The sequence below is a fragment of the Barbus barbus genome (genome assembly GCF_936440315.1).
Source record: "Barbus barbus genome assembly, chromosome: 23".
Lineage (NCBI taxonomy): Eukaryota > Metazoa > Chordata > Actinopteri > Cypriniformes > Cyprinidae > Barbus > Barbus barbus.
This window is the reverse complement of record NC_136751.1, coordinates 18,359,681-18,370,294: the sequence shown is the minus strand read 5'-3', so window position 1 is coordinate 18,370,294 and position 10,614 is coordinate 18,359,681. Positions and strand designations below refer to the sequence as shown.

General features: G+C 37.3%; 1 protein-coding gene across 2 annotated transcripts in view; it reads left to right on the top strand.

Annotated features, from left to right (window-relative positions):
• LOC306842838 (guanine nucleotide-binding protein G(o) subunit alpha) overlaps positions 1–10,614 on the top strand; it is a 90,107-nt gene that overhangs the window by 61,200 nt on the left and 18,293 nt on the right. The window lies entirely within an intron of this gene.

Genomic DNA, 10,614 nt, shown 5'->3' with positions numbered 1-10,614 from the left:
CACAATGACCAATCAGCACTGTTTAAGAATCTACTCAACAGCGCTCAAATCTTAGCGGGAAATGGATGTTTTTAAAATTTCAGTACTGAATGGTATTGCGGATTGGTACTTTTGACATCACTACCTTCAGTACATCTGTGTAATTGGCATTGCACCTCCAAATTCTCAAAACACACCCAAGTGCCCTTTACAAACCTGATGACAGCCTAGAAATTCCACCCACAATTAGCACAACCTACTTTAATGACCCAACGAGGCCGTAGCTAATGAGGCGCACAGTGGCACGATTCCCTTGCCTCGTGCCGACCCCCAGGGATTCTTTAGGGCGGTGATATGTTTTGTGTATTTGTCAGCCTCACTTCAGCTTAAGTCAGTCTCTTCTGTACTTCTCTTCCTGTGTGAGCACCTTGAGCCCAGACTAATTACTGAGCCAGCACAGCTCTGACTGCGGTCTGGACCTGGAGTCGCACCCTGACATCTTACTCTGTTGTTATTTGCAGATTCTGTTTTATGTGATTTCAGCATCTGGCTGGCTGCTATACATGCTGGCAACTAGGACTCTATAGAAGTCAAAGGTCTACACGGGGAGTAAATTGAAGCCTGAACTCGATCCATATAATGAGATGTTGTGGCCAGACCTGATTTGATTGGTACCTGTAAAATTCAAGATTGAATCTGTGGTACAGTATCTTTTTATTCTTTGTTGAGCAGAAAGTGCTGTGAATGCCTTAAGCAAAAAAAGAAAGAGTTCAGTGCCAGTGGGGGATGAGACTGTGTTAATCAGGTTACTGATGGGGAGGACAGTGTGTTAAGCAGCGTGCTTGTCTGGGTGACAGTGTGTTGATCATGGCACTGATGGGGGTTATAGTGGAAAAGAAGGTGGTTGTGGCCCAGAAAGTATTAAAAGCGTGGTATTTGTAGCATGATAACATTTTTAGGCCTGCAGCTAAAAATAAATGCAGTTGAAAGAGGCCTGCAGTGGTGGCAGATCAGGTATGCAGCAGAGAGGAGAGAACAGCACACTTTAATAAATGCCAGGCCTCAGCAGACTTCACACAAACCTGCAGGCCTGTGGAGAGACAGAGAGCGGGTGCAGAAAAAGACAGTTCCATCTTGTCTGTGTCAGTATTCCTGTCGAAGAGAAAGAGGGTGTGAAAATCAGCAGAGAAGAAAAAGAAAACATAAGCAAGTTAAAAGGATCGGTTAACCAAAAATATTACTATTCATCAATGTACGTCTGTGAGTGGAACTCTGATTCGTGTACAAATTGATCTGTGAATGAATCGGTCAGTACAATACCTAAACTAATGTGTCAGTCTGATTCATCAAGAACCATTGTGACATGATCATCGAGTCTGTGAGACGAACTCTTAATTTGTGAAAAAATCATTCAGTCTGATTTCTAAATGGATCATTCATTATGATATCTATATACCACATTGGAACAACATGAGGGTAAGAAAATAACGACTTGAGTGGGTGAACTATTCCTTTAACCAGACAGTTTTTTTCCTGTCATAACTAATCCATTTTTCCTCAAACCTGACATTAATCAAATAAGTGCTTCTGATGGTAGATGGGGGGCTGGGTTTAGAATGTAATTATTAACGTGAATGTAATTATTCCTCCATAAATCCCAAGAGAGAATTCCCCAGTGTGGGATGAGTGCATTGGTGTGCTCCACTTCAGGAAGAGTTTAGTAAGGGCAGGTCATAGAGCAGAGGGAGGGGCAGTCTGACCCAGATTTTTTTGTCTGTCACTTTCTCTCTTTCTCTGAGTCACTGAAGAACCCTGATGGGAAAGAGGGGAAAGAAAGAGACACGGGGACAGAAACTGAGACATTTTGATGTTGATGCCTCAGTAATGGAACAGCACACCTTCGCTTTCAAATGCTTTTTGACTCTGCTCTATTCTCCTGGAGAACACAGCTAGGTCAGGCTGACATGGATTTAATGTGTCTTTACTTTAGGGGTGCCATGGTACCAAAATTAAACTCTCAATATCAATTTCAGCACTGATGCTGAAAAAAATAAATGCTATATATATATATATATATATATATATATATATATGAAAATACAATAATACTTGTATCTTTTTATTTATTTTATGCTTTGAACACACCGCTTTATATTAAAATATAAATATATTAAATATATGTAATTGTTCAATCAATGTACATTTTTTTTCTAGCAATTATTCAACTAAACGGTCAGTAACAAAATAAAAAAGCTGGGGAACTTATTAGCAATAGACTAAGTAAACCAAATAAATAACAGCACTTGATGTGTGTAAACACTTGACGCTTGGCGCTATCGACATGGCACTGAAAAGTCCAATAGCCTTTCATTCTCAGCAGACAGACATTAGCCAGTCACAGAGATGTATTAGGGGTTTGTGGATGCCACTTAATGAAAGAAAAGAGGAAATTGATCTTAAAATGGTCTTATTGCTTTTGGAGCATTGATTTCCTTCTTCAATAACTACATGGCATGTAATGAAAATTACTTGATGTGAATGATGTTGACGTAAGAGAGAAAGCTTTCGTTTGGTTTACAGTGCCAGGTGGGTGTGGCCTCCCCGATGACGGGCGTCCGTGTCGGTTAATAGATCAGCAGAGGTGTGGTCTCCTCTCTGGGCTTTCAGGACCTCTTGCGACTAGGCCACAACTGGAGCCTTCAGCAGGAGATCAGAATAACAGCTAAATATTTCATCAAATCAATAATTCAATAGCTGCCATGGGAGGAAAATAGAGAGAGAGATGGAGATGAGAGAGAGAGAAGGGAGGAGATAGAGTGAGAAAGTGGGAGGGGAGGTTGAGATACAGAGAAAACGAAAGAAAGAACACCAAATCTGCAATCACATTCCCAAAGAAAGGCCCAGTAACCATAGTAACTGGAGATGACTGTCACATGATGTGGAGGAGTGGAGCGAAAGGGAGGGGAGCTATGAAAGGAAAGGGAGAGATGATAATCACGGGACGGAGTGTAAAGGGGCGAGCCGAAAGCAGATTGAGTCGAATTCTGTTTTGCCTCAATTCTGCATCATCTCGACAGAAGCCAAACACTTTCTCATCATCCAGACTGCTTACTTATGAGTGTGACATAACAACTGTGAAGTAAGAGAAAGAGAGAAAGATGTTAGGGCATGGGATGAAAATATGAGGACAGTAGCACAGCAGCAATCTTTCTTTTTCTGTTTCATCCTTGCCGCTATTATCTCAAGTGCTGAGTGTGACCAAAAGAAAGACCATTTTCTGTTGGCCTTGCTCTGCACAAATTCTATTTAGCTTAATAAAACACCTTCCATAGTGGTGTTCTTCATCAGCTGAGACATTATAATGTAGATGAGTATCAAAGGGAGGCCGTTTATGTTGCGATGCCATTTTTTGTCTTGGCAGCACTGTATTGACGTGGCTGCTTTGGAATTGTGGGAAATATCCTGCAAGCTTAATTAGCAAGATTTAGGTGGTTTTGATCCAAGTTCCCACACACATCTTGTTCAAGGCAAGTGTATTACATAATTCACACTATATAATTTGTGTAATATAGTATGCATATAATTTGGAGCTGTACTCCAAAACCTAGTGAGCTGCATAGGCAGCATACTGACCTGTCATAGAACCTCCTAAATCAGCGACTCTGTGAACAGTGACACAAAGTAACTAGCAATTGATTTCAGTAGAGTACTAGAGTTTGATGTTAACATGTTGCTAAGCTAATCGTTCGGCACCCTAATAATAATTGATATTACATTTAAATCGATAGTTTACCCAAAAATGGGGTTATTTTCATTTTTTGGTGAACTATCCCTCTAAAGTTAATGTATAATACAAGTTTCAATAGAAATTAGATTAAAGTATATTTTAGTTTACCATAAACTCTTGTCAGTGCATTAGAAAGTATGTTTTTAGCATTTTTCAAAGTAGTATCTTATCTTATTTAAGTTCTACATTAGTGGGTCTGAAGTTTAGATAATTGCATGCATTAGAAATTAAAACTACAATATTTTTTCATTTAATTGCAGTTAACATGCAAGTGTCTGAAAATGTTAAATTCATTTTGCACTGAAGTATGTTCTTGAAAGTATATTATTTACCTAATGTGACCCTGGACCACAAAACCAGTCTTAAGTCGCTGGGGTATATTTGTAGCAATAGCCAAAAATACATTGTATGGGTCAAAATGATTGATTTTTCTTTTGTGTCAAAAATCATTAGGACATTAATGAAAGATCATGTTCCATGAAGATATTTTGTAAATTTCTTACTGTAAATATATCAAAACTCCATTTTTGATTAGTAATATACATTGCTAAGAACTTAATTTGGACATCTTTAAAGGCGATTTTCTCAATATTTCGATTTTTTTGCACCCTCAGATTCCAGATTTTCAAATAGTTGTATCTCAGCCAAATATTGTCTTATCCTAACAAACCATACATCAATGGAAAGATTTATTTAGCTTTCAGATGATGTATAAATCTCAATTTCGAAAAATGTACACTTATGACTGGTTTTGTGGTCCAGGGTCACATATGTACTCGTTTTAGAATGAAGCTACAGTGTATTTCGTTTTCACAAGGTCAACAGATTAAAAGATGTTTAAATACAACTGACATTTGTAGATGTCCAGTAGGATGCTTGTTAGTAACGGTGTTCCTCTTGTGTATCAGATTCAATCATCTCATCTTTATGAGTCAGTAGTTTGTCATCCTGCTGGTGTCTTATTCAGTCTCCTGGAGGACTATAGTATTAGTCAGTGCAGGCCTCAGCAAGACCTGACCCATGTGACAAACACAGTCCACTTTCTGTGATTTCATGCCGCAGAGCCGTACAACAGTCTCTCCTGATGTGACTTTCTTATTGTGTGTGAACCAGACGAACCCAGCAGCTGCTTAATGATGCTGGTCTGCGTGTGTCTGTCTATCTTGATTATATGATCATCTCACTGTCTTGAGATAATGAAGGCAGGAGATGAACGGTCATCACTGCGTAGTGTGCCATTCTGTGGAACATACAGCGTCAGTCATCTACATCATCTAATTTCTGTCATGGGCTTTCCCTCTCTGCCATAGAGACGTAGCTCTTTAACCGCTTGATGAAATAGTGGGTTTGCCTATGTAATTTTAGCCTTCCTTTTTGGGCTTGTGTGTTTTCTCTCACTGTGTTCTAAATACAGGCCATATGACCTTTTTGTTCTGTTTTAAATTTATTTATATTCATGCATTTGGCAGACTCGCTTAAGCAAAGCGACTTAATTATCCCTGGGAATCGAACACATAACCTGGGGCTTGCTAGTGCCATACAGTACACCACTTGAAGGTCAAAAGGATTCTTTGGAAAACTAAAGGCTACAGTAGTAGTACATACATACATACGTTTATATACACTTTATAAGTGTATGCATTCTCCGGGAATCAAACCCATAACCTTAGGGTTACAAGCGCCATGCCGTACATTTACCTGAAAGCCATAAGGATGCTTTGGAAAATTAAAGGCTAGTTAAATAGACCCAAACACCAGCTTCCTTAAATATATTAACATGATTATATACATCAAGTTTTAAACATTCATGCATTTAAAAAATCTATGCATTCCCTGGGAAGTGAACCCATGACTTTGGGCCTGTTAGCACCATGCTGTACATTACTTGAAGGCCAAAAGGATGCTTTGGAAAACTAAAGGCTAGTTCAACACCGACCCAAACACTAACTTCCTTTAACCTGATTATATACAGTACATCGAGTTTTATATACAAATTAAATTTTTATGGATTCCCTAGGAATCAAACCGTAACCTTGGTGGACTACTAGAGGCCTCTAGAGCGGCACTGTTTTTGTGCATATTTCACTATGATTAAACAGCACTGTTTGCAGTCTGGAAAGTACCAAGATAAATCAATGGAGTGTATGAATGTGGGAATCTTTTGTGAGTCTTTTTTTATCATAAATGAGAGAAGAATTGGAGATGTCATCACTGTATAGCGTTCCATCCTGTTTTCTAATAAAAGCACATCTATAATGGTACTAAATGTGTGTGTGCGGCTATCTGAAAGGACTTTGCCTGCATGTAGATTCCCCAGTACTTGTCTTTCTCTGGCTATTAACATCTGCAATAGTTATTAAAGGAAGTACAGCTAATAGCGTTTCAAGGACTTTTGTTACAGCTCAAATCTTAACATTAGAAATTAGGAGTCCAGGGAGTTTTCTCAGAGAAAGTAATTGACAGAAATAAATCCAAAACAAATACTATAAAATATGAGAATATGAATATTGAAACAGTATTTTAAGCTCTTGCATTTGTTTGTTCATTTTATGTTTACATTTATAATTGTTTTTCTCTTAATATTACATTATAAAATGAGGCCCATTTTTTTCAGTCATTCATTTATTTTTGTTTATGCATTATTATTATCAGAGCCGCTTCTATGAACTGCATGAGAAAGATTAAAACTGATCCACAAATTCACTTGTGGATATGTTGGGTATCTCTCAGCTGTGATTCAGCTAAGATGTCACATAATTAATCATGTGTTGTGATGTGTAACATATCGTGAAGTAGTTGCCCAGTCAGACTATATATACTGTACTAGTCTGTATTACTGCATATTGCAGTAACAATTCTAGACACAGACACCATCATGTTGTGTCAACCAGCAACGCCCTTAGCAAGCAAAAAGAGTGATATAAAAACCTAATGATACTCTGAGGAATATAGCATTTACTGTCAAATGACAGTTCTGTTGTATATACGTTATGAGTTCACAGTGGCTACTTACGTCACTCTTACAATAGCTGTTCTCATACCAGGTGCAGTGTCAGGACGTCTGTAAGGCACGCTGGGTAACTGACTAATCTGCGATTCAAATCTACAGTGTGTTGAGTTCTGTCCTCACGCTGTTTCCTCTAATAAATGAATGCTGATGAAGATTGGTCCATTCTCTTTAGTCTGTGCAAAGGCCATAATGAATAGCTATTATGTGTCTCTATGAGCCTGATCTAAATTCAATAGGCAATCACTCAGGAATCACATGCTCCTTCAGTGTCACATGCCAAAAAAACAACAAAAAGGTAGAAAGAGCAAATGAAGAATGAGAGGCGTGACCAGTGTTGTGACATTAGAGACAGACCCACCTGCAAGAAATGCAGAGAGAGAAAGGAAACAGGTGTGTGTCTGGTGAATCTGTCAGTTTTATTCTTGCTGCTTTTTTAATCAAAAGAAAAATGCATGGCAAATATGTTCCCATTGCAAATCTCCAGCTCTGCGACTGAGGCATTATAAAGGCTCAAAGAGTCTGTGGATACCAGTTTGATGTCCCATAATTCCCCGGAAGGGGTAATGTTGAGTTAATCCTTTGGTTCATGTTGTGTTGTGAAGCTTTAACCTGCAGTTCAATATGCTTGTAGATTATTAAACTACACATAGCCATTAATAGTACATTTTGTTTCACTAATATTGTTACTAAATTCATTTTTAATTTGTAAAAAAAAAAAATCTGAATCATTATTAGGATTAAAAACAGTATGATGTGTGTGTGTTAGTTATAAGGGCTCCAGAAGGTTCAGTCATGCTGAGTTCAGAGGACTTGCTCTCAAAGGTCACACTCAATGGGGGAGAAGGAAAGGGAGGCTCCCTCAGCCAATCATAAGGCCTCCTGCTGCTGCCCCCGCTGTATCACCATGGAGATGGCAGCAATATCTGTCCCTATTGACAAGTCATACGGAAGATGCATCCATTTTTCTCAGTGGAGAGGAATATATCTGCATCTTCACAGTAGAAAAACTTCACAAAATAGCATTTGCATTAATTATGGATTAATTAGCGACATCCATGCTTTGTTTTTTTCTCTTTTTAATTCCCAGGCCCCCACATCTCCTTTTAGTATGTGAACACTTTACTCTTTCTCACAGCAGATAATGGAGAGGGTGCAAGACCAGCCTTCTTGAACTGACCCCCATCTTCTCTTCCACTCTCTATTTAACATGGGTCTTTTCTTTTCACTCCACTCATCCAGTCCATTTCTCACACTCTCCTCTTTTGGCTTGTGTAATTGCATCTCTGTTGTGGATTTGCAGGACGGCGGAACCCAGCCCCTTCGTGTAGTAAGCTCAATTGTGATCTCTTTAAAAGGATCTAAAAGCTCTTTTCAGAAGTCATTATTGCTGTCAGGCTTTTAAAACGTGTTTGTTAAAGGGAGTGATGTCATAGGAAGAGGACAGAGGAAGTAAGAGGGAGGGAAGAGTGAAACAGGATGTTGTGTGTATATATATATATATATATTGTCTATGTATTTATATATTTATAGTAAATATATTTATATTGAATTACTATATTTTAAAATAATATATATATATATATATATATATATTTTATTTTATTTTTTTCTTCTTTCTGTAACCATTAGAACTAAAGCCCTGTTTACACTTGTCAGTCAAATGTGACCCAATTCCGATTTTTTTTTGCTCATATGTGACACAGATTGGATCTGTTTTATGACAGATGGAGACGCATGAATTTGGATATTTCGAGATCGGTTTCAGGCCTCATTCATATGTGGAAATAAATCGGATATAAATCAGATATGTGCCAGTGTGACTGTCATGTGAACCGGCAGATCGGATTTTCATTGCGTTCTGTGCGTCATTAAAACTGTGACAATTTGGTACTTCTCCGCGGTTTAATGGCGTTATATGTGACCCGTGCTGGCAAAATGAGTGTAAATGCGCATGGGCTATTTTGAGCTACAGGCAAAAAAATGATTTAGATTTTAGTCGAATTTGAGGTTTTCACAAAAATTTGTTTAATTAAGCCCTCGTTTAGCGATCTCAAATGCTCCAAATATTAATTAAACATCTAAAAATGTCTATAATTGAATATTTTCTGAGAGGATTACCTTTTCTCCGCTCTCTTCTCGTGCTGAAGAGCACACATAACGGTGCTTCCAACAGCATGTGATCCCAATAAATACACAGAATTACAGTATTTCAATATTCATGCAAACATAAGCTGTTCTGTCTAACGTGAACACTTGGGGAACTGATGGGGAAAAAACATCTGATGTGTAGCTTTATAAGATTCGTGCATTACAGTAGGCCGTCTGTCTCATTAATGTTAATCCATCAATAAAAGAAAAGAGGGAATCACTTGTAGCAGTTCATTTAACCACTTTTGTAGTTTTAATAATCAATATATTTGTAATGAACACACTGAAGTGATTTTTACATTTGATAATTTGTTTTTCATAGGCTATATGAATGCTTTTGTTTAGATGTAAAAGGATGAAGGTAATGCATTATTTGTTTCTTTCCAGGTTATTTGTTTCTACTGGTTTTTTTTTTTTTTGCATCTGTTCTTATTTATAATACGAAAGGTAAAATAAAAAACAGCTATATTGTGATTATTAATATAGTAGCCTAATTATTAATAAGAAAAGAACTGGAGGAAAACTTGAATCTTTCTCATAATCAACTTTGCTGACTATATCGACTTCAAAACGGGTGTAGGAGTAATTTTTTTGTCCGATTTCAAAAAATCATGTCATTATGAAGGTCTTTGAAAAATGAGTTATTTTTATTTTCACATTCTCCATTCAAATTTGCTTGACTCGTTTTGTCAGCACAGGTCTCATTATTCTCGGGAGGAAGCACGTGTGGAGGCGCTAAATGACAACAACGTATACGCGATGTTTCAGATGCTATGGCAAGTGTAAACACATGAATTGAATATGGGTCACTATTGAAAGAACGTGTAAACGGACAGCCAAAAGAATTGGATATAGGCAACAAATCAGAATTGGGCATCAAGACCTGCAGTGTAAACGAGAATTGCCACAATTACAAATCCAACATATTTGAGTGTGCCCTTAAAAGTTTTTCTCTTTCAAATGGAGCCACTGTATATAAATGAGGAGCAGCAGATTTAATAATTAAAATAATAAAAAATAATGTTGATAGTTTAGTTGATAGTACTAGAACAGTTGCAGATTCTGTTATCTCTTTTCTTCCGTAATGCTCTCTCATTCTGTCCTTGCACAAGTTTGTATAACCCTAAGGTGTTATGCAAAGATAACCGTCCAAAGATATTTTTTTTAAAGCAAGAGCCAGCTTATAGAGAGGCCTTTATAAAAGATTTAGTGCCAGCAGTACAATGTGAACTTGCATCTTTCAGTCATCCTTTCAATGCAGTATTTTTTTCAACTTGGCGCCCTAGAGGTTCATTTTTCTTAATCTTTTTTTTTTTCTTTGTTTAATTTGTCTGTGTGTAAAAATACCTAAAACATCTTTAAAACAAGATCCTTTTTTGAGGAGCAAAAACTTTTATGAATGTTTCAAGTATATACCTACATTTTGTGAGCAAACAAGCATGTTCACTAGAAAACAAGACAAAAATATTTTAAATAATTTTCATTCAAGCAACCAAGCAGTCAATTTTGTCTCATATGTTTCTGATAAAATTCTTTGGAATGAATATAAAAGGCACAGATGAGTCAGTTGTTGACACAGTAAAACCACAATCACACTGCTTATTTGCATAAAGTCGAACTCTTGATTTTGTCACAAAACCAACAGATGCTGTTGCACATGTCACTGGAAACTGCAAAATGAATGTCTTCT